General features: G+C 37.6%; 1 protein-coding gene across 1 annotated transcript in view; it reads left to right on the top strand.

Moving 5' to 3' along the window:
- The window catches only part of LOC311609153 (uncharacterized protein), a 495868-nt gene that overhangs the window by 460278 nt on the left and 15741 nt on the right, over positions 1 to 19849 (top strand). The gene's annotated exons all lie outside the window — the stretch shown is intronic.

Genomic DNA, 19849 nt, shown 5'->3' with positions numbered 1-19849 from the left:
TCATTTTTTTCTTTTTTTAAAATTATTTTTAAATTTTTTACATATACATTTATATTATTATACATATCTAAAATATACTACATAAAACAAGAGGAACCACGAAACAATCAGGAATTATATTAATGTTACATTCATAGTGTTTTGAATATTTGTATTTGGCAACCTTGAAGAAAATATCTTTCCTATATTCGTGGGTCTAAAATTCTGAATGAAATCAATAGCTATCATATGTCATCTCTATCAACTTAAAACATCTATCTAGATGTAAAAATATCTTAACCTCTAAACAACTAAGCTTAATTGTGAAACTAACCTATTTGGCCTTCAACCCCATCAGAGACTTGAGAAGGAATAAAATTAATTACCCGAGTAAACAGAGAATGCAGGTTAGCAGCTTCCAATTTGAAGAAGCATTAGAGACAGTTTGCTGTATGAACAGTCACTCATAACTCTCTACAATGTTGGAGCATCATCTTCAGCCTTCTGGCCCAATATAGATGACAGACATATTTATGAGTCAGGAACTATTGAGGACTTGCTTACCCTGTCTTGGAAGAGTTTGGCTGTTGACTCTACCTGCATCCAAGCTTGCTATTTTTAGGTAGGATTCTGTCAGTGGTTGAAATGTGGACATTTTGCCCAGTGGCTGGTTTGCTACATTTGAAGCCATCGCCATAAGGAGGTTGTTTGATGTTTATCATCTTCTTTGAGGTAGGTGGGGTGTTGCCAAGAGTTAACCTGTCTTATTGTCAAAGAATCCTTAAAATGATAAAAAATAAAATAAAAATAAACAACTTTAAGTGCTATAGTCTGTAGGTCTCTGATGTTTTTGAAGACCTTATCTAACTGTCTTACCTTATCTGTCTGTAGAATCATATCTATCTATCTATTGCAGCTAGGATGTATAGTCTTGTGATATAGACTAGTAATTTACATACCCACCCTCTTCTTTTAACATTGCTCCAAGATTCCCTTTCACATGTCAACTCTGAATATTCAAGTCTTTGCTGAAATCATCTGCATGTATTCATTTTCTCCCTCAAGCCTATTTTGCTCTCCCTCCTACCTCAAAGCCATCTCTAGAAATTAACACATGCTCTAAACTTAATTTAGATGCTTTTGTTTCTAAGTACCCCTTGAGCCATAATACTGCCTGATCAGCATTCTCTTTTCTTTCAAACAGAGCTTACTTAGATAATGATTTAACTTGAATATTATAGTTGGAACTTACAAACTTCATATAAATTCAGTCTGAAGGTAATAAAATGCAAAATATATTTATATTTAGAATGAATCTGTTAAAAATGTGAGCAAAATCATATTAATGGTGTCCATACTGTGCAGAAGAACCATAGCTCTCCTCTGGCCATGCTTTAGTGCACTTTGACTACAGAGTCCTTTGTAACAGGCACACAAAGATGGGGTAGGCATGAAGTAGGCTATGACCACAGCAAGGATTCTGCTATGCATGTATTCACTAAGTACCAGCTGTGGGATATTAGCCTCAGCAGTCTGTTCATTCTCAGGGAAACACAGATATGGAAATTGTTGCTGCATGCAAGATATGTTTGTTTGTTTGTTTGTTTGTTTTTTGATATCAGTGTTTCACCTGTACCACACCCATGCCTGGTGCCTGAAAAGGTACAAAAACACTGGAACCTCCTAAACTGGAATTAGGGATAGTTGTGAACTGCCATGTGGGTGTTAAGAATCAAACCCAGGTCCTCTGCAGGAGAAGTAAATACTTTAAGCCACTGAGCCATCTCTCCAGCCACAGAGATAACTTTAATACTGCATCTATTCTCAATGCTTCCAATTTGGTCATTTCTAAAAATGAACACAAACGATAATTACAAGTTTCTCACCTCATCTCTACATTATGTGTTTCCAATACAACGAAAGTAGCTTAAAGGCCTTATAAGGGCGGTAGTCGTCTTATATGGATAATGTTTAGCCATCCCGAGTCTCAATAATAAAATGTCATTCAGAAGCTTTGTTTTTCACACATTACTCATTTAATCGAAACGCTTAACAACATATTGTCTCAAACAGCCTTGTGAGAAATATAATAACAGTGACTAGTTGCAACTGGAAAGCAATTCCAGTTTAATGATGACTAGAGAGAGCAAACAAACAGAATTAAAAATTTATAGGTCTGAAGTCTTTTTTTCACTTTAATCAACAACAACAACAACAAAGACTAAAGAACGGAGAAAGGGGAAAGAGCAAGCCCAGACTCTGACAAGAGCGCTCTAAGCTGTTGTGTTCATCACAGCTTCACTCTATTGCTTCCCTGAAGTTAAATGCGCTTACCCAGGAAGAGTAAGCTGGCTCCTGGTGGTCACTGTGTTCTGCACCATTTCCAGAGCCCACGCAAAGAAAATGACAGCAGAAGCTAACAGGTGTTTACAACTGCAGCACCTATCAAAAGACACACTATACACAGGTGTAATCATGGGCTTTGGCTGTGAGGAGGCAAGCTTCTTACTCTCAAAGGGATGAGGGTGGGGTTTAAACGAACCCCATACTGCTGTGGATTTTAAAGATTCAGACGTTATTACCAACGTGACTGATGCTATTATATCCAAGTGGTGCAATATGTGGGTTAAGAATTTAAATCGGGGACTTTAAGTATTTGCAGACATCAGGCTTAAAATGGGAACTGTCTGCATGCTTCTGTAGAGAGAGAAAGAAAATATTTTAGGCTTTGGGGATTCTGGTCTGTTCCAAATATGGAAATCCATTGTTGATGCTGTAGCAATAGATCCTATGTAAAATCATGGGTGGGGGTGTGTTCTCAAGGATCACAGCTGCCAAACCATGCTCTAAATTATTCAGAGCAGCCTGAATATGCCAGCGCATGCTTATAGTACCTGTGCTTGGGAGGCTGAGGCAAGAAGATCACTGCGAGTTTGGAAATAGCCCCGCCTACAGAATGAAACCGTGTCTTTAAAAATTAGATGAAACAAGGAAACAGATAAGTACATGATTTACTTATACAGGTTATGTAGATTCCCATACTTACTTAAATAAGTTACCAGAGTTAGGACAAAGCATACGAGTCAGTGAATGGGCACAGAAAGCGACTGGCATTGGCATTTATTGTCAAAGGGTAAGGTCGCATGTGAACCTAAATGCCATGCACTCATCTGTCAATGAAAAATTACAGTTCCAAAGCAAAGGAAACAGCTTTGCAAACTCCAAAGATCTGCTAACTCTATGGGTATCCTCAACCCTTCGCTGCAATTTTGCTACTTCCACAGTGCAGGAAGACACCGAGAATCCTCTCCCAAGAGAAGAAATTGCTTATGTGTTTTTCTGTGTCTTGACTATTGTAAATATAAGCCCAGTCAAAGAACTTCAGCAGTTTCAACAAAATTGAATTCTGATACTTGCACCATATCAGTGGTTTCCAAGAGTGGTTGATTTTTGCTCCCTACAGGACCTTTAAAAATAAACATGTGGAAATATCTTTTGGTGGTCACAACCAGGAAAGTATTGATTTTGACATCTCTTGGGAAAAGACAAGGAATATTACTGAAGGATCACAACAAAGGGCAATCTTTTACTCAAAACCCAAAATACCAACTGTGCTGAAGTTGAGAAAACATTCACTAGAGTTTAATTAAGTCTTACTTTAGTACAATAATTTCAGGACAAAATATGAAACCTTATTTGGAGTATCCGGGAGAGAAATAAATGCAGAAAGAAATGGTCCTCAGAAGCAAGACTTCCTAGGGTAGATTTCAGAAGGAACTCCTGTGAAAATATTTTGCTTCTCGAAACATCAGTTCAGGAAGTGAAAGCATGTCTTATACTTTTAGATCTAAATTCAGTGACTCTCAGAATAGCATTTGAAATCCTTGCTTGGGAGACAGCTTCTTTGAATTCAGAATGCTTTTCCATTTAATTAAATTCCATATAATTCCATCTAACACCAATGCAGTATACAAAAGACAAAATATAGAAACATTTAGGTTTCCTATTATTGGTGTGATGTAGTCCGTAAGGACAGCAAGGTTGAAGTTCCTTACTGGCCAATGCCGAAGATTGGGATGTTGGAAACAGTAAGAATAAAGTATGCGATAAAATAGAAGCAACACTCTTGTGGAGTTGGAAAGAGATTATTGAGGTCTTGGAACTGCCTGGAAACGGCGTACTTTCTTGTCAGGAAAGCAGGAGCTACGATGCAGCTGAGGTTGGGCTGACAGAATGAGGTCAAAGTGTTCTACTCTATTTTGATGTGTCTTAATACGGAGTCACTTGGATGAAGTTAAATCTCTATAACTCTGAGTCTGGGGGGAAGGGGAGAAAAGCACTCCAATACACACACACACACACACACACACACACACACACACACACAAGTTTCTTCCAGAAACTAACTTTAGACATGAATATTAACTCACCCAAATGATCAGGGGCTATGGAAACTTCTTGATGCTTCCAAATTATTCAATGACTATTGATGTAGGAAGTATGGGTACAGCAGTAAAATCCTCCATTGGATTAAATTAAAACCAACGAAACTAGTTATTTGCAGCAATGAAAGTAAAATTCTTTTTGCTGATCAATTGATATATTGTTACACAAAACTGAACCGTTAAAGTAGTTTCAGGTTTGCAGAAACCTTCCCTAGATAATGCAGTTTTAATACATGCCATTTTCCTCTACTGATAGTCTATACTCTATAATTGATATACTTGTAAGTTTCACTTTTGAACCAACATAGATATATTGTTATTTTATGATAGTTAGTTTTTACTGTTTGATAATTTCATATGTGCATATTTTGTGATTTGGTCAAGTGCAGTCTCTATTTCCTCATCTCCATTTTCTTCCCTATACCATCCATCACTATTCCCTCCCATTTATCATCTTCCTGGATTCCTTTTTCTAGGAATGTAATGGAGTTAGTATTTCCCAGGCATGTGCTACCTTACCAGTTGTTCACTGCAGAGTAGTCAGACCTGAAAAATATATATTTATGAAACAAAACAGAAGCAACATGTACACCCACACCCACACCACACACCCACACTATATATATATATTGCATACAACTATGTATATAACAATAGTAATTTTTAAAAGAGGCTATCAACTTGAGGGGCTGCATAGGAGGCACTGGATGGAGGAAAGGGAGAGGGGAGAATAATATAATTCTATTTCATTAAAATATAATTTTTAAAATCCCATCGTGATTATATTGGTTTAATAAGTACGTGGTTGAAGTTCTCCTATAAGAGTCATGACTTCACTAGCACTAAGTTGTAAATGTTGCTTTTGTTTGCTTAGATATAGGGATGAAATGAGAGCCTTATCCAAGCCTTAAGAATACATGGCTTGGGATGAGCCCAGAGTGTTTCTATATAAATATCCCCAGGCATAGGCCTAGTTCCTTCTAGTCTCTATAGAATTTAATCTTCTGCAAGCCCAGATCATGAAAGCTTCAGCTTCCAGCCTCTACCTGCTAACCTAGATCTGGAATGTTTTCAGCCTCTGAGACTTACTGCTGAATACGCTCACCCTTTATAGTTATTCCTGAATGCTGGCTGGCTGGTTCAGCTTAGCTGTTCTGGCTCAAGTCTCTCCTCCTAGATGACTGAATCAGACTGGCTTCTCTTAGACTCTCAGTGAATTGTTCTGCTTGGAAGACTGCCTTTGAACTCCACGAACTGAACTGCATGAACTCAGTTACACTCAACTGAATTGCACCAAACTGCACTGGACTGCACTGTACTCCTGAACTCTACTATACTGCCTCTATAATCTCTATAGCTCTCTGTACTGCTCTTATGTAGCTCCTCTTTCTTCTCTGTTCTTGTAAGAGTTGGGCATATCCTATTTGCCTTTCTCTGATTCATCACTTTCTCTGCCTCTCTATTAGATGTCATTATTTGGGATTAAAAGTGTGTACTAAAGGTATGTCTGTATTCCAGACCAGGAGTTTAAAGGCATGTAATCCATCTGCATGCCAGCTAGATCACAGGGGCCTGAAAATCCTTTGAATGTGATCCCTTGGCAGAGCAGCCATGTTGCTGGATTAAAATTTCTCTACAGTAGGAGTTGGCTAGGTCTCTGGTACCAGACATAGATTCCTTCTTGTTGAATGAGTCTTAAGTCTATTAGCTTTTGGACAGAAATAGTCTTCTCTATGGAAGAACATACAAATAGGTTATCCAATACCAAACGACTGGCCCTGGAAATACACATACAAATAGCATTATAGAGACTAAACAAGTTATAGTTAGAAATATATACATATATATTATACATATAATAATAATTAATGAACAAGAAAGCCGTGAATCTGAAGGAGAGCAATGAAGCATATATGGAACGTTTGAGGAAAGGAAGTATAATGGAGAAACAACACGTTTATATTCTAGTATCAAAAAGAAAAGAAAAAACATTGAGTCCAATTAGTGCTGCCGGTATGTGTATGGTTTGGGGCCCTCTACTAGAGTTGGCTTGCCTTTCAAGGCCCACATACTTGGAGAAAACTGATTCTTCCTCCTCTGGCAACAACCAATTGCAAATAGTTTGTTAGCAGGTTGGTTCTTTCTGATCCCCTTTCTACTCTATGCTGTGGTTTTGTATGGATTGATCTTGGTCAAGTCTTTTATCTTGTCCCAGCCAGTGTGAATTTAGATGGACAATTGCCCTATTCTATATGGAAAATACATTTTTTTTTTGCTGTGATCATGCACTCTCTCAGGCTCTTACGATCTTTATGCTCCTTCATCCTCTATGATTACCAAGTCTTGGGAGATGGTGTGCTGTAGATGTCCCTCCTCTATCCTGCACCTCCACCCCCCCCCCCGATCTCAGTCCTTCTTGCTCAGTTATTTACCATTTCCCTTTCATATACATCGCTATTAATTAAGATAAATATTGTGTTCACTTTTTTTCTAATGTCTTTTTTTCCAGAATTCCATGCAAGACATTTCCTTGGTTTCTCCTTGCTGTTATAACTTTTTTTTTGCTGTTTGTTTTTTAGAATTGTGTGTTTTAAATAGTAGAAGTTTTTGGTCAAGTATTTTGTCCCTTAATCAACTTGTCTGATATTTCTGACATTAGAGTTAAATTGTGTGTTTTGTGAGGAATTCCATAGAAAATGCCTAATTATATTTTTTCTTTTTTAATTTTTATTAATTTATTCCTATTACATCTCAATGGTTATCCCATCCCTTGTATCCTCCCATTCTTCCCTCCCTCCTATTTTCCCCTTATTCCCCTCCCCTATGACTGTTCCTGAGGGGGATTTCCATGTCCCACGAAAGCCTTCACTTACCAGGAAACTGAGACAGAGGAGAGGTCATCCTATTGGGACTCTAGATGAGAGAAGCATGGGAGAATGGCAAAGTAGAAGGATCCAGAGGGTCCTAGAAACCTACAAGTAGAACATTATGATAGGCAGATTTGGGCACAGGGGTCCCGCTCAAACTAAGTCACCAGCCAAGGACAATACAGACCATAAACTTTAAACCCCTACCCAGATCTAGCCAAGGGTCAGAACATTCTCCACAGTAAAGTGGAGAGTGGGATATGACTTTCTCACGTACTCTGGTGCCTCACCTTTGACCATGTCCCCTGGAGGGGGAGACCTGGTGGCACTCAGAGGAAGGACAGCAGGTTACCAAGAAGAGACTTGATACCCTATGAGCATATACAGGGTGAGGAAATCCCCCTCAGGAACAGCCTAATTCTATTTTAAATTCTACATTATTTATGTATTAAATGTCAGATGCTATATAATGGTTTGCAGGAACATTCACGTGGCATTCTCTCTTTTCCTTTTGAAAAAAAATCACATTTTTTTCTTAACACAAGTCACATGTTCCCAGCGATGATGAATGCATCTCAGAAGTGTGCACAAGTCACTCTCACCCTTGTAATAACAATAAAATGCACACACATAAGAATAAGATGCACAGGGATGCTAATAGTGTGACACGTCATTGCATGCAACTAAAATCCATCCCTAATTTTAAAGATAAATACCAGAAGAAAACTGTACAGCACATCTCCCAAGTAAATACAGCCTAAACTAAAGCATGTATAATGAGATTTCTATAATTTTTCAAAATTTTCCTGGTGAAAAAAGAACAGAGCTAAGGATGAAACAAGCACATTTTATTTTAACGAGTCTTATTAATTTGTAAATTATTCCACTTGTGTTATTATTAACATATATTCATATACTTCATACCAGAGATTCATGTAAAACAAACTGACTTTGAGTTTTAAAAAAATAATTGGAACATATATAGCAAAATAATAATAATAATAATAATAATAATAATAATAATAATAATAATAAAATAGTATAATCAGTAGCCACAGTTTTTTGCAACAAACAAGGAAAACAACATAGATCACATCACAGTTTGTTTTGCTTGTTGTAACAAAAATATATTAGGTGAAGTATTTTAATAAAATAGAAATCCATTGTAGTTTTACAGCTATAATCCAAGATCAAGGCTCAGATTCATTATGTGATAAGGGTGGGTGGGTAGCTTGAGTCATGGATGACATGTCTCTCTGGTAGAAAGAAATAATAAGCTCCCTTGGGCCTCTTTTTTAAAGACACTAATCCCATTTATTTGGGCTATGCCCTCATGATCTAATTACTTCCCAAAGGTCCTATCTCCTGTCTTAGTACTATTAGAATGCCAGTCTAAGATTTATGGACTGAACACAAATATTTAGATTACAGCAGTGAGTAAAGATAAAATTCACAGTGAATAAACAATAAATAAAATTTTATACATCAAATACTAAAGCATCAACAGTAACATAGTAAACCACAACAGAGAGTACTGATAAAATGATGCGTGTTCATTGGCAGTAAGTTTCACTTCTAACTGCTAATAAATGAAATCATCTTAAGATAAGCACCCCAAGATAAGCAATCCTCAGAAGTATAGCAATGAGGTAGGACTTATTGATGGTCAGTACATTTATTTTCTTGGTGTAAAGCACAAGCCTAATTTTTGGTTCCCAATGTTCTCCTTGAGAAACACACACACACACACACACACACACACACACACACACACACACACACACACAAACATCCCTCTTGAGCTAAAATAAATAACAAATAGAAACTAAGAAAGAAAATACTATAGTGGAAATCCTTGAGTTCTGGGAAAATTTTCGAATCAACCCTTGTGTGTCTTTCCATGCAAGGCCTGTTGCCAAAGCAGAGAAATACATAATGCTTGGCACATACACGGTGCAACTGTAAACACTGCAGTGTAATTTAAAACAAGTGTGAAAATATGTAGAATAATAGCAGCTTACATCTGGGCTGGACACAGCTCTGGTGCTTTAAAAAAATCATATTTCCTGGACATAAGCTTAAGCCTGTTACATTAATTTATAAGACATTTGTTTTTTTAGTTTTTGTTTAATTTAATTACATTTATTTCCTCCCTTTCCTCTCTCCAAATTCATTTAGATAGCCCTCCTTGCTCTTTCAAATCCTTACCTTCGTGTGTGTGTGTGTGTGTGTGTGTGTGTGTGTGTGTATAACAAGCATATATTCCAAAATATTCCTACTCAGTCTGCATAATTTTATTTGTGTGTGTGTTTTCAGGTCTGATCATTTGGTATTGGAAAATCTGTTCTTTCCCAGGGGAAGACTATTTCTCCTGCTTTCAGCATTCCTTGGTTTCCTGCAGTTCATTGTGTTGGGTGGAGACCTCATCAGAAACCCTCAAGCTGATAACTTAAATTTAAAGTTTATTTTCAGTTCAGGTTAATAGTGTGCTACTAATAGAGGCAACCTCAATGTATTTCATGGAATTCTTACTCTATTAGCGTAGTTTTTTACACGGATTAAAGAACCAAACCAGAGTTTATTAATATATGCCAAATATACATAAACCTAGCTCACCATAATCAGGAAACAAATAAACCAACATGGGTGTGTGTGTGTGTGTGTATCAGAACAAAACTACAGAAGAGAATAACTAAATATTTGAATAAAATATTTAATAAAATATAACTGATTGAGAAAAATGATCAACTTTCAGGTGACTGTTAATTAAAACACAATAAGTTATGGAAGGACTGGGCTAATGGCTCAGTGGATAAAACTGCTTACCAGGCAAACTTGATGACCTGAATTAGCTGCCTAGAAACCATGTGAGAGAGGTAATCCCAGTTGCCAACTTGACTAGACCTGAAATCAACTGAAATGCCAGTGTTTAAGCACACCAGTGAGAGAAGTTCTTGGTCAAATTATCTGAAACAGGAAAACTCACCCTAAATTTGGGTGGTTCCTTCTGGTGGCAGCCCAGATAAACCAGCGTGGAAGAGAGAAACCTTTGAGCTTTGCCTGCTGCCCTTAGCTCTTGGTAGCAGGTTCATCTGCCTGTTGCGCCATTGCTTCAATCATCCTAGCACAAGCTTCTTTAGGGCTCCAGTATAGACTGAAGACCTCCAGGACTTCAATGTCAGAGTGAGACTACTCAGATAGCCATCTTCATGGGCTGAGCACTGTTGGACCACACACACAATAGCATGTAAGCCAATCTGAGAAATCCCCCTTTAATATATATTAGTTTTGTCACTTCCGGTTTGTTTTGTTTGTTTGTTTGTTCGTTTCATTTTTTGAGAGCCCTCACCATATACTTCATGTAAAAAACTTTATACATATCTGTAATTTCATCACTCCCATAATGAGATGAGAGGCAGAGACAGAATAATCAATAGGGAACTGTTAGGTTAGCTAGCCTGTACTATACAAAGCAAAGTCAAAACTTCAAATATCCTGCTCTAGCAAGGTGAAAGGCAAAACCCTACTTCCAAAGGTTGTCCTTTAACCTCCACACAGGTACATGGGCATGTGTTTGTATATATACACACACACACACACACACACACACACCAAACTTCACGCTCAGGAACACATGCAAATTTAAAGAAAAAAAAGACATTGGAAATGTGTGAGTTTGTGAGCATAAGGTTTATGTAAATGGAAAGTTGCAGGTGTTCCAACAATTAGGAAAATTTGGGAACATGAAACGAAGCTGAATCTCTAAAAAGGAGATTGTGTGTGGAAAGAAATGAAAATAAAGTCTCGCCCTTCTGATTTCATGACACAAAGTTCCAATCCTACTTTTCTTATCAAAAGAACTAAAAAGCATCTCTCCCCGGGAGAACTTTTTTTAAAAGAGTTTATTGTCATATACATTTATATTATTACACATAGGTAGAAAAACTACATACAGCAAGAAGAACCAGGACACACTCAGGGATCATATGAATGTTATATTCAAGATGTTTTGGCTCATTGCATTTGGCATCCTTGCAGGAAACGTCTTTCCTATTTTGAGTCTAAAATTCTGAATGAGAATCAGTATCTATCATATCTCATCTCTGCCAACTCAAAACCTCTATCTAGACCTAAAAACATCTTAACCCCTAAAGGTTAAGGTTAATTGTAAAACTAAACTATCTGGTCTTCAACCCCATCAGAGATTTGAGAAGGACTGAAACTTAATTACTTGAGTGAACTGCAAGTTCAGGTTAGCAGCTTCCAAAATGAGAAGGAAAAGAAAAAAAAAAAATGACAAAGACAGTTTGCTGCCTGAATAGTCACCCAAAACTCTCTATAATGTTGGCAATTGTTAGTTGATCATGTCAACTACCAGTATATTTTTAATCACAAGAATATACATCCTAGCTTTAACAGACAGATATGATCCTATAGATAAGGCAAAATAGTTAGATAAGATCTTCAAGGCTGCAGAAACCTACAGAATATGGTATTTAAGAAGCTTTTAATATCTTAAAGATTCTTTGACAACAAGACAGGTTAACTCCTGGCAACACCCAACCTACAACACCCAGCCTACCCTAAGAAGATGATGAGCATCAAAAATCTTCCTTATAGAGATACCTTCAAAGGTGGCAAACCAGTCACTGGCCAAAATGTCCTCATTTCTGCCACAGACAGAATTCTGCCTAAAAAGGGGCAATCTTGGACACAGGCAGTGTCGTCGGCCAAAATCTGCCAAGACAGGATAAGCAAATCCTCAATAGTTCCTGCCTCACAAATCTGTCCTCAGCCATATTGGGCCAGAAGGCTGAAGGTGATGCTCCAGTGTTATAATCTTATTTTGAATATATAGGCTAAGTGGTAGCCTTTGCTTAGCCTCAGAAAATTTATTTAAGCACCTTGTTTATTTATTTACTTAGTTATTTATTTAATTCACTTTACAAACTGGTGGTAGCCCCATCCCTCCTTTCCTCCCAATCCCACCTTCACTCCTTCTCCATCCTTGCCCATCCCTTATTCCTCAGAAAAGGGAAGCCTTCCTTCCCCCTTCCCATCTACCCCAGCTCATCAAGATGCATCAGGACTGAGCATGCCCTCTTCTCTTGTGGAATGGCAAGGCAGTCCATTGAGGAGGAAGTGATCAAAAAGTTGGTCGGAGACAGCCAATGCTCCTCTTACTAGAGGACCCATATGAAGCCTGAGCTGCCCTTTGGCTACAGCTTTGTAGGGTGCCTAGGTCCAGTCTTTGGTCGGTGCTTCAGTCTCAGAAAGTCCCAGTTAGTGGCACTGCTGGTCTTGTGGAGTTTCTGTCACCTCCAGGTCCTTTTCTCCTTCCCCAACTCTTCCACAAAAATCCCTATGCTTTTCCCAGTGTTTGCTTGTGAGTCTAGGCATCTGTTTACAGCCTCTGTTGTGTAGACCCTCTCAGAAGACAACTCTGCTAGGCTCCTGTCTGCAACCATAGCAGAGTATTGTTAATAAGCTCTCTCCCATTGGATCTTAGGTTGGGCCAGCCATTGGTTGGACATTCTCAAAGATCATCCTGAGTGAGGTAACCCAGATCCAGAAAGACACACATGGTATACTCACATACAGGTGTATTTTAGCCATATATTACAGGATAAACATACTACAATTCAGAGACCCAAAGAATATAAGTAAGAAGGAGGATTCAGGGGAAGCTGATTAAATCTCCCTCAGAAAGTGAAATAAAATAGATAGAGGTAGTGGTTGAAGAGAGAGAACAAGGTAGGAGAAGGAGACTGGAGATCAAACCTTAGGAAAGTGGGGACAGGAGGACAGAGGCCAGTAGAGAAAAGAGAAACTGGGTGGGTGAAGGAGAGATAAACATGTTTTTTGTTTAGATCACAAGTGGGGGATGAGAAAACGACTTGTGAGAAAGCAGATAAAGTTTATCCCCTTAGAAGTCAAACCACCTTGTAAAGGAGATTGGTTGTTAACCAGCTGAAAAACATCCTTGAATAAATTCCGAAAGGAGGTATAAACAAAAACAAGAGGTGGGGCCTTTGGAGACTTGGAATATTTTGGCTGTTCATCACTCCACTTCGAGACGCTGCTAGAGAGAACCACTCGAAGGAAAGCTTTGGGGCCCTTGGCTCTGGCTGAGCTTCTGGGTTCTGGTTGCTCCAGGTTCCAGCGGAAGAAATCCTGCTGATTATGCTAGGAGAATCGTTCCTTGGAACTGATATCCTTATGGTTTCATTATGATATTCTTTAATCTCCTTTTCCTAATGTTTAGGTTAGTCAAGTTATAAGTGAGGTACTCTCGGTTAATAAGTTCATAATAAAATATATTTGCTAAGAAAATTGAGCGTACAGGTGGGGCCTTCTCTGAGACCTAGGGCAGGCTCCTAGAAGGATATGATGGGGACTCTAGCAGAAACTCCTAGTATCAGGTGCCATAGAGACTGAAGAGGACACCCTCTAACTAGACAAGATCCGTAGAAGAGGGAAGGGAACACAAACATACCCACAAAATCTTTGACCCAAAATTTACCCTCCCTACCAGATGTGTAGGGATAAAGATAGAACAGCGAAGCATCTTTTAAAGATGATTTTAACAGCTAAGCATCTTTTAAAGATGATTTTAACATTACTAAAAAGACAATTGCTAGATGTTGCTCACCCTTGGCTACAGTCATATATCCTATTGCCTAGAGACAAGTTTAAGCTTTTAAAAATATGGTTTATGGGTGTGTTATCTGGCCAACCATTGCATCTGTCAGCAATGTACTGTATAAACTTTATAGTTGGTTTTAAAAAAAGAAACTAAAAAACTTTAATATAGGCTTTTGTCCACTGAGATCACTTGGAAAAGATAATGATACTTACTGTTTTCCTCTGCTTTCCTCTTCCCTCCTCCATTCCTCGAGTCAGCAACTTCTGTACCTATGTGTTTGAGCAATGAATCGTGGCCACCTTGTACCTAATGTGTATTTACCATTTAGCAAAGACCCAAGAAAAAAAAATATCCACAGACTTACAATCAACAACCCAATTTTCTCAAATGGAAAGTGTATAATTTAAAAACAGAACCTGTACAGTCCCCAGCTCCTTCATACAACATTTGAGAATGATGCCTATATACATGCAATGAATCAACAAAATGATATTGAATGCACCCCAAAAGTTAGCCATTAAATTCTATCTTGAACCCACAGATGTGTAGATTAGCTTTTCTTGAGATAATCATTGCTACATGTTTGCCCTTTACAGATGTTCTGATGCATTTTTCCTATAGTAAACAATTGCAGCTTTCCAGTAAGATTGAAATTTGTTGTATTGATGGTATAACAAAGAGCCAGCTGTGTAGTTATAGGTATAAAAACTTTGGTCTTGTATGTGCTGATAAATCAATTCACACAGCAGCAATGTTGAGGTACATTTCCATGAGACTGGTCTCAGGAAGCTCTTTTTCCTGTTCTTTTTTTCTATTTATTTGGTGATTTTATACATCACCAAGAATAATAGACATTCTTTTAATATACAGTTTTACTTCATACTGGAGTCCCTAACCTATTGTTGCTTTCCTAATCTATAGGTCATAAAAAAGTGAAGCATCATTATTTTTTATTTAAATAATTTCCTCAGATTACATCCTGATTGTTATCCCCTCACTTGTATCTTCCCGTTCCCTCATCCCTCCCTCTTTCACTTTATTCCCCTCCCCTAGGTCTGTAACAGAAGGGGATTTCCTCCCCCACAATATGGTCACAGGTGAAGCATCAATTCTAAGAAAGAGGTATATTATCCAATCATTTGTCCGATGCTACTAGGATTGTATATGATTTGGTTTGAGATCCCCTACAGGGGGTCGTGTGTCAGAGCCTTGGTCCCCAGTGTAGGCATGATGGGAATTGACATAGAAAAATTAAGAGGTAGGGCCTGGGGGGTCAACCAGGCTGCTTTGGTTATGCCATGAAGGAACTGGTACTGATCTTACAGTATGAATTTGTTTCTAAGACAAGAAATTGGCAGCAAAGAACAAGACAAGCCTCTTTGCACTGCCTGGATTCTGGTGTAATCATATGATCTGTACCTTACATTTCCACTGGAGTTTTATTTCTTATAGTGTTGTATACCCAGTGAGGACCTTGCCAAAGCCTGTATTATTTTAACCTTTAACCAAAACTGTAAGCTATTAATATTTTTCTTTATAAGGTGCCCAGCCTCAAGTATTTCATTTTAACAATGTAAAATGGGCTAATTCGCATGTCATATAGGATCACTTTTTTCTGTGGGACTCATTTTTCTTCGTCTCTCCTTTTTCATTTCTGAATTTTGATATTAATGATAAAATGTAAAATTAATGTTTAATATGCGGTTTGTACCAACTTATGAATCAAGGGGTCATGGTAGAACAGGAGGAAAGCATTTGCCAGCCTTCAATCATTTTCTGGCTTTAAGTGAACATATTTCTCAGTGGGCAGGGGTTGTCCAATGCTGTGATGAAACACTTTCACCAACAGCAATTTGAAGAGAAAACAGTTTACTTTACTCACACTTCCGTATAGAAACTCATCATCTAAAACAGTGAGAGCAAGAACTCAAACAGGGTAGGAACCTGGAGATAGGAGCTGATGCAGAGGCCATGGAGGAGTGCTGCTTACTGGCTTGCTTTTCATGGCTTGCTCAGCCTTCTTTCTTAGAGATCCCAGGACCACAGTGGGCCAGGCCCTCAGGCATCAATCACTAATTAAGAAAATTCCTATAGGCCTGCCTCCAACATGATCTTATGAAGGTGTTTTCTTAATTGAGGCTCCTTCCTTCCTCTCAGATGTCTTTAGCTTGTGTCAAGCTGACATAAAACTATCCAGCACAGCGGCATTTAAAGTTCTGCAGTTGTTTCATGCTGCTGCTATCTGCTGCCTACGAGATTGTGGATTCAGATCAATCAAATTCCACAAAGAAAAAAAAATGTAGAACAGCAACAATGTGATAAAAGAAATGTAACAAGTGGTGTGCAACAAGTCAAACATGTAGACATTGATACTTTAAAATAAGAGTTAGATGTTTTGTAGTGTTGATGTATAGGAGACACTTCCAAGTGCTTCCTGTCAGTCTTACTGACAAGTTAGTTGAAGGATTCCTTATTGTGGAGTCAGTCCCATGATTTGTAGGATGTTTCTGCTGTGTCCATGCACACACACACACAGACACACAGACACACACAGACACACACACACACACACACACACACACACACACACACACACACACACCATTTGTGACAAAGTATTTACAAATCTGGTCCAACGCCATGTTGGCTGGGAGTCAACACATAAACCATCCGTAGTGAATGAACTACTTCAGATGAATCAGCCATTATTTCTTCAGTGGAAAAATAAATCCTCATGCAATAGAAAGGATCATTACATATAACTTGGCAGGAATTATCCTCATCTTTTAAAACTGTAGGAAAAGAAGATGCTATGATTATTAGTCAAGCACACACAGTTGTTAAATGGGAAAGTGGAGATTCATTCTGCAGAATTTTGATCAGATTATTTTTGCTAGTTTCATGCAAAGTAGTTTGATTCAAAAGTTAGTTGAACTCAAGATTGATTGAATTAATCTAAATATACCACTGTTGTTCTTATTTAAAAATATGACCTAATAAATATTTATTAGGCTAATTATTATTATGGCGGTATTTTCTAACCTGCTAACAATACATGAAAATACAGACCCAGATATATTTGATTAAAATAAGCTTTTTCTGGGTCATGGCAGATACTAACCTTTTAAACAAACTTTTCCTCCCAGCCCTGTCTCAGGCTACCTCCCGTCCATGATCCCAAAACACTTGTTAATGTTCTCTGTCTCTCCATCCATGCTGGCCCAGCCATGTGCTCCTTTCCCAGGCTAAACCCATGGCACAAGTTCTTTTCCATCTCCTTCGATCCTGTCTTCCTTCCTCTTCCTTCTCATTTTTCTTCATGGTCTCTCTCTCTCTCTCCCAAGATCCTCTCTGCCCTCAAAAGCTCATGACCCTTACCTTAGCCACGCCTAACCCATTTGCCTTCCCAGGTGGTTGGCTTCTTATTGGACAAACAGTACTACAGTTTTTAGGCAAGATAGAAATATCATTTTGGGGTTCATAACATGAGTCTGTTCATTTGGGAAGCAACCAGGCCAAGCCTTAGCACATCATTTAGTAAAAAATGTGCTTTACCTAAAAAGGGGCAAGCTTGGATGCAGGCAAAGTCAAAGGCCAAACTCTGCCAAGACAGGGTAAGCAAGTCTTCAATAGTTCCTGCCTCACAAATATGTCTGTCAGATATATTGGGCCAAGGCTGAAAATCATGTTCCAACATTATAGAGAGTTTGGGTGACTGTTCAGGTAGCAAACTCTTGCTGTCATTTTTTTTTTTCAAATTGGAAGCTGCTAACCTGCACTTCCTGTTTACTCTGGCAATTAATTTTATTCCTTCTCAAGTATCTCATGGGGTTGAAGACCAAATAGGTTAGTTTCACAATTAAGCTTAGTTGTTTAGAGGTTAGGATATTTTTAGGTCTAGATAGATGTTTTAAGTTGTTAATGATGAGATATGACAGATATTGATTTATATTTAGAATTTTAGATGCACCAAGATAGGAAAGATGTTTTCTTCAAGGCTGCCAAATACAAATAGCCAAAACACTAAGAAATTTATATAATTTCTGATCGTGTCATGGTTCTTCTTGCTATAGGTAGTTTGTTGTATATATGTGTAATAATATAAATACATATGTAAGAATAAAAATATTTAATAAAAATGTGTTTTAATTATGTCTTATAAATTTTTACAAGACTTTCCCTTGTACATTCATTGCCAAGAAAATACTAGCAATACTTTACCTCAGAGTAACTGTTGGTAGATGTCAGCATTGACAGCCAAAATATGTGGTTATTAAAGCCAACCCTGTTGTCTCCTAGAGTTAAGTCAATACCTAAAGATAGTTTCAATATCTTTCTTAAATACATGGTGGCCCTAAGGCATGAGCTAGCTCAGCACATCTCTATACAAAACTGCCTCTTATTCAAGACCACACCTGACCTGGACAGCTCTTGTAAGACACAGAAAGCTAGTTCTGACTCAGAGGAAGAGCTTCTGTGAGAATGACCTTAAATTCACACATTGCCATTTATTTCTTTACATTTCAAGAGCATCTCTTCCATTCCTCTCTTCTCCCATACCTTAGGAGTTGTGTCACACAAGGAACTTAAATATTTCAAAGATGAGAAAAGAACAAGAGTGAAGGGAGAGAAATTACTGAGGCAGTGACTCAAAAAAGCATTTTCCCACTTAGAATATTTTTAAACATATTGCCTTAATTTACATTAAAGACAAATAACTTTTAAAATTAAACAAGAACAAAATAGACTGGGAAAATATTTTAAATTAAAAAAAGATATATCACTTCACTCAGCAAAATAATTAAGCATATTTTATACTCACTGTTCTGCTTCTAATGAGCAAAAACATTTATACAATTTTTTCCTAGACCCACAAAAAATTTGCATTTCAACTTAAAAATATTGCAATATATAGTATAGAGTATATTTGTAAATCTGTAGTTTACTACTTAGCACATAAGCAAACTGCTGGATTTTTTAGACATTGGGATATTTTAGACATTAGCTAAAATAGTTAAATTTTGTGACAGAGATCTGTAAACTGCAAGCAATTCAAGAAGGCTAAAAAGAATGTAGTGGCAGTGGATTCACCATGGTCATAAATGAGTCTCCCTTTGTTCTTCCTAGGACATCTGCAAAGCTTTATTCTCTTAGTACAGTGCACATAAGGTGACATTTGTCAGCAGGACGACTTTTCAATTACCAATCTCTTAGAAAGCTAATGATAGCTATATGTTAATACTGCCAACATTGTGTTAGTCCATTAAAGAATCTGTGATATTAAATATACTGGTGTAAAATTATGTTATTTCTGCTCAGCCATGTGCAAACAATCTGCCTGAAGTGCTAGAATTATAGGGGAAATCCTCCTGAGACAAAAGCACAATGGAATTCTGCTGAAAGCAGTTAAAATGTTCCCTTATTTTAAGTGGCTTCCTGAAGTATAGAGATGGAAGTTTCAGACTTTAATTACATGTGATCTCTCATTCAAGACTTCTGGTTAAAGTTATAACAATTTTTGCAGTGTTATTCTTACTTTGGGTAGGGTTGGAGAAAGGACAGTATCATTAGGCATCGTTAATGTAATCATGCCGAGTTTTACAAAATCCATACCTACTGGACTCTGAAGTAAAATGATTGATGATGTTTAAGGTTCCAAGAGAGAAGAAGTGGTGATTTTTTTTTTCAAGCAGTTGATATTACAAGGATCTGAGACCAAATCTTTTCCATCACATAATTACAATAGCAAAGCTAGACTCATAGACTTTTATTCTTCACAGCAAATCCTCACCTATTGGTGATGAACACTGACGATTGTTCCGTGTGATGTGTCCCAGATGTATAAATACCATAACAATCAACTGATAAAATGAACAATACAGAAAAAATATCAAATAAGACCCACGTTTACC

Source organism: Acomys minous (assembly GCF_964271855.1).
Source record: "Acomys minous genome assembly, chromosome: 11".
Taxonomy (NCBI): Eukaryota; Metazoa; Chordata; class Mammalia; order Rodentia; family Muridae; genus Acomys; species Acomys minous.
The sequence above is the reverse complement of the archived record's forward strand: the minus strand, read 5'-3'. Positions and strand labels throughout refer to the sequence as shown.